This window comes from Dunckerocampus dactyliophorus, chromosome 4 (assembly GCF_027744805.1).
Source record: "Dunckerocampus dactyliophorus isolate RoL2022-P2 chromosome 4, RoL_Ddac_1.1, whole genome shotgun sequence".
Classification (NCBI taxonomy): domain Eukaryota; kingdom Metazoa; phylum Chordata; class Actinopteri; order Syngnathiformes; family Syngnathidae; genus Dunckerocampus; species Dunckerocampus dactyliophorus.
In genome coordinates, this window is record NC_072822.1 from 36,362,770 (window position 1) to 36,376,328 (window position 13,559).

Consider the following 13,559-nt stretch of genomic DNA (forward strand, 5'->3'; position numbering starts at 1 on the left):
TAAATGTGTAATATAGAAATAAGGGATGGTCCCTTATTTCTATATTACACATTTAAGTAGCTAGCATGTTGGCCATAGTGGTTTCAAAGACAAAAATATCTATTTTTGACCCAGTTGGCATCGAATTTTTTAAAAATTTGGAGCCATTGTGTTCTCCCCGTGAATGTGTGTGTTTTACTCCCACATTCCAAAAACATGCATGTTTGTTTAAATTGAAGAATCTAAATTGTCCACAGGTATGAATGTAAGTGTGAATTTGTCTATATGTGCCCTGCCATTGGCTGGCGACAAGTCCAGGGTTTACCCCGCCTCTTTGCCCAAAGTCAACTGGGATAGGCTCCAGCAAACCCCCGCGACCCTAATGAGGATAAGTGGGATAGAAGATGGATGGAAGGTATATGGGTTGATGCAAAGTGTACTTTTTTCCGTGTATACTTTTTACATCTAACCCCTAAAGTGACTGTTTGCAACCGTTGGGCGGTGGCCAAGAGGGCACTTTGGAAGGTGTTGCACACATGACATCTTGAGCACTGTTAAACGGCTAACTTATCTGCAAATGTTAGCTGTCAATGAATGTACAGCCACACAACCGCTCCAAATCGTTTTGCCTGTGTGACAACTTTATGCTAATTGGGACAAATCTAGATGTTTTTGTCTTTGAAACCACTATGGCCAACATGCTAATCGTTGGTGTTCTTAGATTTCTTGGTTAACCTTGAGAGTTGCAAACGGTCCCTTGAAATATTTCTATATTACACTGTTGACTTATTTAAGCAGGGGTGTCACGATACACAATGTTGGCTTCACGAGGACCAGACGATATGTTAACAGGACTGGACAAACAAGCTTATTTAACTGAGTAGGACTGGACAAACAAGCTTATTTAACTGAGTCGAGTGACGCTGGAACGCCAAGTGCAGTTTGGAATGCAGGGTTTGTAGTGTGTAACGCACTTAATGTGCGCTTCCAATCCTGCCTGGCCCACTGCCACTTGCATATTATGCGTATCATCGTTCACAGTTGCAATGCCATAGTTCAATCTGATTGGCTTCTGGCTGCCCTGTTCCTGCCAGACGTTTGGTGATACTCCTATGATAGCATTTCACATGTTATTCCAATATGTACTACTGGCTGTTGGAATTTCCTTTGGATCAATAAAGTATGGTTGAAGGTGGCACGAGTGGTCTACCAATGCTTATTGGACCCAGCCATTGGGGCCCTGACACGTCCTTGTAGTTTGTCATTTAGGCCACTTTTTTCCTGCTTTTCAAATCTGATAATCTGCCATCTTAAATTGGTAGTTGCATAGCCATTTTTAAATATCCACTCCCCACCATTCCCGAGCTAAAGTCCTGAAACAACGATACAATAGGCCGTGTACAGACTTTGCGCTGGTGGAAGAGTCAAAGCTGCGATGAATCAAGTGGGTGCACAGACAGCATGAAAAGCATTAGTAAGACACTTTGCTGTAATGGATTGAGATCCTGCAGTGCCCGCAAGGGCCCCCTGTCCAAGAAGGCACATACAGACCTGTCTGAATGTTTGACATGAAAACACCTGAATGATAGGCTTGGAAATGCTGTATATGTGCCCAAAACAGCATCCCTACTGTCAAACATGGAGGTGGAAACAATCTGAGCAAAATTCCCCCAGAGGTGTATGCAACCCCGGTGACCAACTCCAACTATAACTCGAGTTAATGCGAAAGAGTTCAATTATGGTGTCATGTGACTACGTCACATTCTCCCAAGACTCCATGAGGAAACCAAACAGCCACTGAGCAGGTGCATGTCACAACACAGAAGGGCTTAAGAAGGACACGGCCAATCAAGCCGCGCCCAGTTGTCCCACCTCCAGCAGGCGCAAGGGCTCATGGAAAAAAAAGAAAACAGGATGAGAAGGCAGGGGCAAGCAAAGTGAGCAAACAGGAGGAAACAAAGTGGAAGCAACAGTACCACCCCTCCTTTAACGAGCGCCACCTGGTGATCTACCAGGCTTCTCCAGAAAATGGTGTTGTGGAAAAAAATATTTCTTAAGAAAAGAGTGAGGGAAAGGATGAGGGTTGATACCCATAATGGAGAATGGGGAGATACCTGTGGCTGAACAGATGAGTGGTGAGAAGTGAGCGTGGGCGGGAAAAAACTGTCCAGGTAAACAAACTCTAAACAACGAAGCATGTGGCGAAGGACGTTGTTAACAAAATTCTGGAAGACAGCAGGGTTAGTCAGGCCAAAAAGCATGACCACATACTCTAAATGTCCAAGGTGGGTGTTAAAAGCGGTTTTCATAAACAATGGAGGGATTTGGGCCCTTTTGTAAAACTTTGACAAACTGGGAACCGACTGAAATGACTGACATTTTTGTTTCTCCATCCAGTGGTAGTTATCAGATGGCATTTGACCGACTGACTCCTGTGACAAGATCATTGTGTGTAGCTGAGAACAAACCATCAGCATGTACTTGTAAAGGTCACTGACCCTGTGTCATTGCGCTCAACTTAGTGACATTCCAGGCCACCTTTGGGCTCAACACAAGGATGATGTGGGTCTCATTGTGAATGCTGAGTCGCTTGTGGTCACTCCTAAATCAGATCACAGACCACAAAGATGCCAATATCCACTGAGAAGGGAGGCCACTGAGGGTATAACACCATTGTTTCAGTTTCTTTTAGATGCTGGAGTGATAGTGCCCTGTCCAGCCTTCCCAGTGTGGACACCTATCTTCCCAGTAAAGAAAATCAGAGCGGAGGGGGCGCCAACAGAGAGATTTGTGGAGGACCTACAGGCGGTGAGCGTGAGGGCAGCCACAGTTCCTGCTTCCCTTCTTCTACTTCCGGAGGATGGAGAGCCACATGACTGTGTAGCAGAACTTGACACTGTTTGTACCCATAGGCTGGACCAAGCTGAAACACCTCTGAGTAACTCTGATTTGGTTCTGCAGTATACGTGGACGGCTCTGCATCCAGAGATCCACACACTGGTGCCAATGGTTAGGACCAAGAGGACATCCCTGCCTCCCAAAACATTTCTTTCCACAGTTTGCAAAGTTGACTCTGAGAAAAGAGCATTCAGTGGGTTGACCCAGAGGTTGGATTTCCTTGACCTGGAATATTGGTGTTTGAACTGAGGAGTTGTTGCAAGGTATAATAATACCAGCTTGGAGTAGTGAGTTGAAAACAGGCGCAATTCGCTGCTCTGCCTCTGGGTGGTGTGGGTATTGGCATCTGTGTGGTCGAAAAGAAGATTTAGGAGCCAGCTGCACAGGTTCACAGCTTTTGATCAGGCAATGTCATATTTGTGGGCAGCCTTAAATGGGGCGGCACACCCTGGAGGACAGAAGAGACCTCACCAAAGTTTGAGACTTGGGCGTAGATGGCATCAGGTCTTTCGAAACACCCATCGTGTGCCATTGTGATTGCTTGCAAGTGTGGTGTCTGGGTCCGTCTCTTTTTTTCTTTGTCACTGCAGCTTGTTCACTTTGTTTACTTTCTTTTTCTCATATTTTAAAAAAATGTTTGTCTCTCTGAATTACCTCTAAGTCTTTTCCTTTGATGGATTTCCCCTTCTTCGAGTTTTTCTTTCTGTAAACTTCCACGCAACACCAAAAGTTAACGTTCACTCAAACTTTTACTGGCTCACGTTGGTCTTTTTTCCCCCCATCATTTCTGCATACCGTATTTTCACGACCATAAGGCGCACCGTATTAAAAGGCGCAGTGTCAGTTACAGGTGCTCTTTCTGTATTTAACACAGACACAAGGCGCACCGTATTATTGGGCGTAGTTATGGTCAAACATACGGTAGCATGCATGCACGCTAAAACATACCGTGTCTATAACTGCTGTATAACTCGAGGTGATGCAAAAGAGATCAATTATGGTGTCATGTGACTACGTCACATTCTCCCAAGCCTCCATGAGGAAACCAAGCAGCCACTGCGCAGGCGCATGTCACAACACAAGACAGGCTTAAGAAGGACACGGCCAATCAAGCTCAGGTGCGCCCAGTTGTCCCGCCTCCAGCTGGCGCAGGGGCTCATGGAAAAAAAAAGAAAACTGGAGGAGAAGGCAGGGGCAAGCAAAGTGAGCAAACAGGAAGAAACAAAGTGGAAGTAACAGTGCCACCCCTCCTTTAACGGGCGCCACCTGGTGATCTACCAGGCTTCTCCAGAAAATGGTGTTGTGGAAAAAAATTATTTCTTAAGAAAAGAGAATGCCTGAAATAAAGACAAGGAGTTTGTGCGGTTTATTTCTGTTGCGAAAGAAGTCTGACAACATACAGAAATGTAAATTGTGCATGGCTGCAGTCTGCAGATGTCTGGCCAAGAGTGGCCTCCTGACTAAAACTCTTATACTCCGTAGCATGCAGATTCATTACATTGTTCAGGAAAACAATCCCTTCCCCGCTGCTCTCCTGTCTATGACACTAGAGGGTAGTACTTTGTTGTCAACAGAGGTTTTCACACCCCCTACTGGTACTTACTTCTGTATTTTACACAGACACAAGGGGCACCATATTATTGGGCACAGTTATGGTCAAACATACGGTAGCATGCATGCTAAAACATAATGTGTCACTCAGAAGCCAGTGAGGAAGCGACTGCTTTATTTTTTTGGACAGATTAAGAGCAGAACTCTCGTTCAGCTTATTAAAACCACTTGAAATCAGGACGGTCATCACTCAACACAATAGTCTCAGTCATGGTGCACAACTAAAAACATCACACAGCAACGCAAAAACAGACAAGACACTACCGCTATTTTTGAAGAACAATAACTAACAACTGTGTAGCTCAAACATGTAACTTTAAGAGCATTTGCACCAAAACACTACCGCAAAGCACGAGGGGGAACGGGAAGTGCTCTCAGGGACGCTACAATACACTAGCATGCATGCTATTGTATGTTTTTAAAAAGCCAGCAGGAGCAAAACTGTTGTACTTTATGGAAGTATTTAACAATGTACTCACGTTATTTTTGATCAATTCTCATCCACAAATCCATCAAAGTCCTCATCTTCTGTATCCCAAATGAATAGCGGGGCGAGTTCTCCATCAAACACGCCAAGTTCCCTCTCGTCATTGTCAGTCAGTCTCGTTTCCATGTGGCGCCTCAGAAATGATGCTGGCTTTTGCGAAGCTCGAACAACAGTGCATCAGACACGTTAGCCCAAGCATCCACCATCCATTCACAAATTGTGGCGTAACTCACCCGGTGCTGCCTCCCAGTCTTAGTGAAGCTGTGTTCGCCAGCTGTCATCCATCGCTCCAACTTTTCTTTAGGCAGTGTCTTCCTCTTAAAATCACCACAGGTGGAAGTTTCTGTCCATTACAAGGGCAACCAAGCACAACAGTAAAAGCAGACTTCTCGTGCCCCGTTGTGTGTATCTACCGTGTTGGTCCCCTTCTCTACAGTGTGGTTCACCGGGATGTGGAAAGTGAGCAGCACGTCGTCTATGTTGGTGATGTAGTTGGGCTGGATGTGTTTGTCTGCAATGTTTTTACTGCAGTAGGAGCGGAAGATGACCAGCTTTCCTTGTAATCTGCTGGATGTTGCTGTGCTACGGTAGTCCTTGCTGGGATGGATAGATGGCACCGTTTCATAAAATATACCCATACAGTATATCTACTGGGGGCGTGCCTTTAGAGTCCTCAGTCACGTCTACCTTTCCTCTACTGTATATAAGCAGTGTGTTGGCAGGAGATGCTCCCAGTCAGTCGAGCGAAGCGCTCATAAAAGTCACACAGCAACACTAACAGATTTTGGAACTCGGTACACACATAAGGCGTGCCGTATTATAAGGTGCCCTGTCCAGTTTGGACAAAATTTAAGACTTTTAAGTGCGCCTTATGGTTGTGAAAATACGGTATTTCTTTTATCAGTGCCGAATTCCATGCAACACCATCTGCACACGGCTTACTAATATTCAATCCCATTACGGCGATCTACTTCACAATGCCAGGAGCGTCTTCCTCATAGAGAGGACAGGCCGACCTGAACACGTCTAGCTAAGTGCGATAAGGATGAAACAACCGTAAGGGGTGAAAGTTTCAGTCAAAAATCATTAGATCAAAACAGAGGAAAAGTTCAGATATAGTCTCCCAGTACAACTACAGAGTCACCAACAGGGGTGCTCTCCAGGACCCCTCTGATACACTCCAAGAAGGCTGGGTACTCTGAACTGCCATTTGGCATGTGCTCACAAACGACAGCCAGGACCCTTTCCCCAACCCGAATGCGTGGGGAAGTGCAACAACTGTAGCAACTCCAGAGTAGAACAAAGTCCAGCCCCTCTCGAGGAGTTTGGTTCCAGAACCCAAACTGTGGGTCCAGGTGAGCCTGACTGTCTAATCGGAATGTCTCAACCTCTCGCCCAAACTCACGCTCCTTCCCCACCAGAGAAGTGATATTTCATGTCCCAAGAACCAGATTTGGCCGCAAAAGACCGGGTTGCCCAGGAGCCCGGTTTCTACCTCCACCCAAATGAGGAAAAAAATGTAAGTCCAATAAGGTATTGTCAACATGTCAGGTGGAATCCAATAGTTTTTATTGAGAATAATAGTACATCAATTATTAGGTTTTTCTCCAGTGTGAGTTCTCATGTGGTCTGCTTTTTCTTTTTTTTTACTTCTTGGCAAATCCTTGACTACAAACCGAGCATCTAAAAGGTTTTTTCCAGTGTGGGTTCTTGTGTCGAGTCAAAAGGCACTTAAAGGACAAAAATTTAGCACAAATTGAGCAGGTGAAACGTGTTTTACCTGTCTTCTTTTTAGAGCATTCAGAGTGTTTGTTGTCAGTGTGAGTCTTCATGTCACCTTCAGAGTCCGTATCGCTGCTCAGAGATTCTTGGTTGTAGTTGTTGTCTTCATTCTCAGGAGAGTGTCACTATCTGATGGAGCTAAGAGGTTGTCTGCTTGTGATCCTCCACAGTGGTCTCCATCAGCTTCTGTTGTCATGTGCTGTGGTGAGATGCTGCTGTTTGGAAGCTCCGGCCCTCTGTTTTCCTCACTCGAACTGTGGTGAAGATGTGAGGACTCAAGTGGTTTGTTTTCATGACCTTTAGTCTTCACAAAGACACCAGTCAGTGGCAACATAGTGAGATCAGCCTCCTCCGGCCCTAGAAGACACTCTCCCTCCTGAATGGTCCGAAGTTCCTCCTCTTCCTTTTTAACGTGGGTGGGCTGGGGATCCTCCTGCTTTAAAGTGGAGATCCACACATGCAGCTGAGGAGCACATTGTTTTTGAAGACCAAGCAACTGGTGTAAGTCTGCAGGACACTAACAAACAAACTTTAACTTGTGATGTTTCTCCTGGACGTCTACACTTTTCACGTGTACTCAGTCACTCAGACATGTCAAGTATTACATCGTCCAAGGATGGGAAACTTCTGTGATGACTAGGGCAATTCTATTCTATGATTTGCTCACAAATAATGAAAAGTAAGGATGCTCTGATCAGGGTTTTATGCTGCCGATACATATCATCTATGAGTGAAATCATATTCTCGTTCGATGAATTCACTTATTTTTCGGGTTATTAGCTCCGCCTTCTGACTGTCACACACATACGGGTGAGTGTTGTCCAGCGTTTTGGCTGCGTTAGCTACCGTTTGACTGATGATCACACCATGAGCCTCCAAAACTCACCATACTCTGTCATGTGTTTGTTCTTCAAATGCCGTATTCAATGAAAGCTTTTTAACTTGCTACCCCTGCAGTGTGAAGGAAAGTGGGAGAAGGATGCTACCCAAGACACTACAAGGCATGCAGGGATCATGGCACAGCACCACAGTAAAAAAAAAAAGCCAACATACCTTGGAAATTTTTTTTTTTTTTTTGTGAAAACAATGTTAAGTTATGCCTTGTATGAATGAACCACCATACAGAAGAGAGGTGGCGGACCTCATAGCTTGGTGTCGTGATAACAATCTCATTCTCAATACAGATAAGACTAACGAGATGATCATCGACCCAAGAACAAGGGAAAAGGAGCCGCATAGACCCCTGTTTATTGATGAGACTGAGGTGGAGAGGGTGAAAACCTTCAAGTTCCTTGGCACACACATCAGCGAGGACCTCACCTGGTCTCACAACACCCAACAAATTATGAAGAAGTCCCAAAGGAGACTGTACTTCCTGAGAAGACTGAGGAAATTTGGCATGTCCGCCACAATCCTGAGTTGCTTCTACAGATGCACTATGGAAAGTGTCCTTACCGCCTCCATCACTGTTTGGTACGGTAACTGTACAACACGTGATAGGAAGGCACTCCAGCGGGTGATCAAGACCTCATAGAACATTGTTGGGGCAGCCCTCCCCTCACTGCAAGACATTTATAAAACTAGAGTCCTACGAAGAACACACAACCTCATCAAGGACAGCACACATCCACAACACTCATTATTCACACTCCTACCGTCAGGCAGACGCTACAGGAGTTTGAAGTCCAGGACCACAAGGCTGGCAAACAGCTTTTACCCACAGGCCATCAGGCTTCTCAACGAAGCACTCACACACGCCGCACACAACACACACACACACTCATAGCACTTTATTTATTTATTTATTTGGCCAGGACACATACGTCAGAATGCTATTTATAGACTATAGCTCTGCTTTTAATACAGTCAGCCCCCACAAACTCACAGATAAGCTCCTCACACTTGGCCTGTCTCCCTCCCTCTGTAACTGGGTGTTTAACTTTCTCACGGGCAGACCCCAGTCAGTCAGAGTCCACAACCGCACATCCAGCTCAAGAATTATGAGCACTGGGACCCCACAGGGGTGTGTGCTGAGTCCACTCCTCTACACGCTCTTCACCTACGATTGCGTGGCCTCCCAGAACAACACCAGCATCATTAAATTTGCGGATGACACTACAGTCATCGGACTGATCACTGGTGGTGTTGAAACATCATACAGAAGAGAGGTGGCGGACCTCATAGCTTGGTGTCGTGATAACAATCTCCTTCTCAATACAGATAAGACTAAAGAGATGATCATCGACCCAAGAACAAGGGAAAAGGAGCCACATAGACCCCTGTTTATTGGTGAGACTGAGGTGGAGAGGGTGAAAACCTTCAAGTTCCTTGGCACACACATCAGCGAGGACCTCACCTGGTCTCACAACACCCAACAAATTCTGAAGAAGTCCCAAAGGAGACTGTACTTCCTGAGAAGACTGAGGAAATTTGGCATGTCCACCACAATCCTGAGTTGCTTCTACAGATGCACTATGGAAAGTGTCCTTACCGCCTCCATCACTGTTTGGTACGGTAACTGTACAACACGTGATAGGAAGGCACTCCAGCGGGTGATCAAGACCTCACAGAACATTGTTGGGGCAGCCCTCCCCTCACTGCAAGACATTTATAAAACCAGAGTCCTACGCAGAACACACAACCTCATCAAGGACAGCACACATCCACAACACTCATTATTCACACTCCTACCGTCAGGCAGACGCTACAGGAGTTTGAAGTCCAGGACCACAAGGCTGGCAAACAGCTTTTACCCACAGGCCATCAGGCTTCTCAATGAAGCACTCACACACGCCACACGCAACACACACTCATAGCACTTTATTTATTTATTTATTTATTTGTATTATTTACTTGTATTAATGTCTCTTCTGTTGTTGTTGCTTAATTTCTTGGTATTTATGTATATGTGTTTATGTTTCTTATGTTCTTATTCTTTCTTGTGTTTTCTTTCTTTTCTTGGGAGAATGAACAGAATAAGATTTTCATTGCATGGTATAACTGCTGTTTTACCATGCACATGACAATAAAACTCTCTTGAATCTTGAATCTTGAATCTTGAATCTTCTGTTGTTGTTGCTTAATTTATTGGTAAAGTCAAACCTGTCTTAGCGGCCACCTTTATAGAACAGCCACCTCCCTATAGCAGCCACTGAAAAATCCCCCGCAGCAAATGTACATGTTACAGACCCTGTGTATAGCAGTCACCTGTCCAACGCGGCCAGCGGCCACCCATTTTGTCTTCGTTGGTCAATATCTGACTGCATATAGCGGCCAAATTACCAACTCAAGTAGAAGCTTCATGCATGAAAAAGTTTCGTTTTTCAATCAATGAAGCCGTCGTGTGTAGACTTTAATTACTGAGTCCTAGCTCAGTCACAATCATTCACAAGATCCACACAAACTGTCAGTTGTTCCACATAAAAAGCCGTCTTCTTTTGAGCTTGCTATTTCCTGGTCAAACATGTAACTTTAAGAGCATTTGCACCAAAACATTACCGCAAAGTAGGCTGGGAACAGGACGTGCTCCCAGCGACGCTACAATAAAAAAAAACATACGCTAGCATGCATGCGGCAGCGGGAGCAAAACTGAGTTCGGTTGTACTTACTGTAGTTGAAGTATTTTACAATGTACTCATGTTATTTTTGATCAATCCTCATCTACAAATCCATCAAAGTCCTCATCTTCTGTATTCGACACAAACAAAGCCGTCTTCTTTTCCGTTCGCTACTAGTCTGTTAACTTGTCAGTGTTATTCAGCTCCAAAGCAAAGAAGGAAACTTCTCCTGTTGCTTCTGCCAACTTTATTTATTGAACGCGGCCACCAGACAGCAGCTCAGAACACACACACATCTCTCAGCATCGTCTCTCCTTCCTGCTTGCCCACAAGGCAAAGGTTAAACAAGCCCCACTACATAGCTGTCCAGCCAATGCCTGTAAGAAATGACACCGTTTATTTCCTGGTGTGCACTGGTCAATACTGTAATGCCGCCTGTTGTGGGGAAGGAGAGACTCACGTCGCCGATGCACTTTAATGGCTTTATTAACAGCGGAGAACACTGCAGGACTTTACATCCACGCCAACATAAACACACTTCCCAACTCTCTCCAAACTCACAGCTAGCACTGAGCCTAGCTCTCCTGCTCGGGACGCCCACCGTCACTTCCCGTCACTTCCTGATGAACTAAAGCTGTAATGACACTCTGCCGTATAAAAAGTTAAATATTAAAAACAAGCGTAAGACATTATTAGCACAGCTTTGTTCTGTGGGTTGTGGATAATAACAAGCCTAGTAGTGCTGTACAACTTTTATCCGCACAACTTTTTATCAGTGCCCTCTACTGGTCAACATTTTTATTTTTTTCCCTTTTTTTCTTTTTTTTTTTTCCTCTACTGGTCAACATTCAAACTGGACGCCAACCTGTCTATAGAGTTCACCTGTCTATAGCGGCCACTTTTGCAGACTCCCTCTAGTGGCCGCTATAGAAAAGTTTGACTGTATTTATGTTTCTTATGTTCTTATCCTTTTTATTGTGTTTTCTTTCTTTTCTTGGGAGAATGAACAGAATAAGAATTTCATTGCATAGTATAACTGCCTGTTTTACTATGCATATGACAATAAAACTCTTGAATCTGAATCTTGAAATTGTAAAGCACATTTATTGATTTATTGGTAACAAACTGCAATACAGCAAGTGCATTTAGTGTCTACCAAACTAAGCGTTCGGTATTTTTGATTCTGTAGGTGTAGATGTACTTGCTGGCTGTCTCACTCTTCGTGACACACTCTTCGTCACTCTGTTTGCGCTCGGGACGGTAGAACAAATTTGCCATCACCATTGCTTTGCTAACTTAGCATATTATGGTATCTTGCTTCACATTTGCTCATTTTACACTTATTTTTACCAGCATAGTGTGTGTGCTTTATGGGTCCGTGAATAAAATTTGTTATTAGTCAGTTAATTCAATTAAAAAATCCTTATATTTATTGATGCAATACATCAACGGACAATTTTGCACAGTAATTGAGAAATAAATCCAATCCAATCCACTTTATTTATATAGCACGTTTTCTAAACACTGTTTCCAAAGTGCTGCACAGACTAGCAAAACCATAAATAATAAGTAAATAAGGGAATATAAATGTAAGTAATAAGTAAAAATTACTACAGTAAAAACTGAAAGATCAAATAAAAACAAAGAAATGTACAACAGTAAAATATTTAAAACAAGAAGTAGAAACAATAAAAGCAAAAAGTCCAAGAAGTAGGTAAAAAATAAATAAGTAAATTAAATTAAAAAACTAAGATAAATAAAACCATTAAAACTAAAAAAATAATAAAAGACACAGAGGACCATACGACTCATGCCGAGATAAAAGCCAGAGAATAAAAGTGGGTTTTAAGACGAGACTTAAAGCATTCAATTGTGGGGGCCGTTTTTACATGAGGGGGGAGAGTGTTCCACAGCTTTGGGCCAACTACAGAAAAGGCCCGGTCTCCCCTGGTCTTAAGTCTGGTCTTAGGCACCACCAGTTGGAGCTGGCCTTCGGACCGCAATGTGCGCGCTGGAGTGTAAATTTGGATGAGGTCCGAGATGTGATACGGTGAGAGTCATCTTGGGTTTGTATTTGTATTTGTACTTTATTTATCCCACAGCGGGGAAATTCACTTGTTACAGCAGAAAGCAAGATACGCAAGTAAAGAATACATAGTGACTACAACATGGTTCAAGTGAAGGACCTGCGGAACCTCTCCTTCTTACACCGTGGGTGTAACAGTCTGCTGCTGAAGGAGCTGCTAAGGGAACCCACAGTGTCATGTAGCAGGTGAGAGGTGTTGTCCATGATGGATGTCAGCTTAGCCAACATCCTTCTCTCCCCCACTTCCTCCACGGAGTCCAGAGGACCGTCCAGAACGGAGCTCGCTCTCCTGATCAGTCTATTGATCCTGCTCCTGTCCCTGTCCGTGCTGCCCCCTCTCCAGCAGCCCACAGCGTAGAAGATGGCTGAGGCCACCACAGTCATAAAAGGTCCGTAAAAGAGTCCTGCACACACCAAAGGACCTCAGTCTCCTCAGCAGGTGGAGGCAACTCTGCTCTGCTGCCGCCTGTTGTCCTCTCTCCGTAGTGCATGCTGAGGTGGAGCTGGGTCATCACTACAGCTGCTGCCAATTACCTGCGACCGCTCCTAATCTGTTGGATGGCAGCAGCTCATTGCCAGATTGTCTTTGACACTCGCATACAACAGTGCCAACTTTCCGTATCTCTAGCTTCCTAGTTATTCTACTCCTTGCTTACCTTGCGCTTTTTCCTGCCGAGCCATCCCGGTACCGTCTTGTTTTTTGTTTCTCCCTATGCTAAGGTTAGTGTGCTCCTGTCGGCTTTGCTGCGTGTATTTGTCCTCATCATTCATCAGGTGGGTGTGCAAGGAATTTTTTTTTTCTTTTTTTTTTTTTACCCCTGTCCTGTCCAGCCTTTAAAGCAGATAGAATTGTAGATCTAAATGCCGTCAAGTGCTCAACAGATTTACTCTGCCAGGGAGAAGTGTGATATACAATTCCCCTGTTATACAGAATTTATTTGACTTTGATGCTTGTTATTAAGCAAATTTGGAGCGACCGGACCGGAGCAGGAGGGGACAGAGAAGAAGAGAAAAGAAAACGGGGGGGGGGGGACAAAAAAAAAAGAGAGACAAGAGACAAGGACAACAGCAGCAACAACAACAATTGTGACAACAAGAACAGAACAACAGAAACATACAGAACTACATCAGCAAATAAATGTCTGTGACAACTATAAAG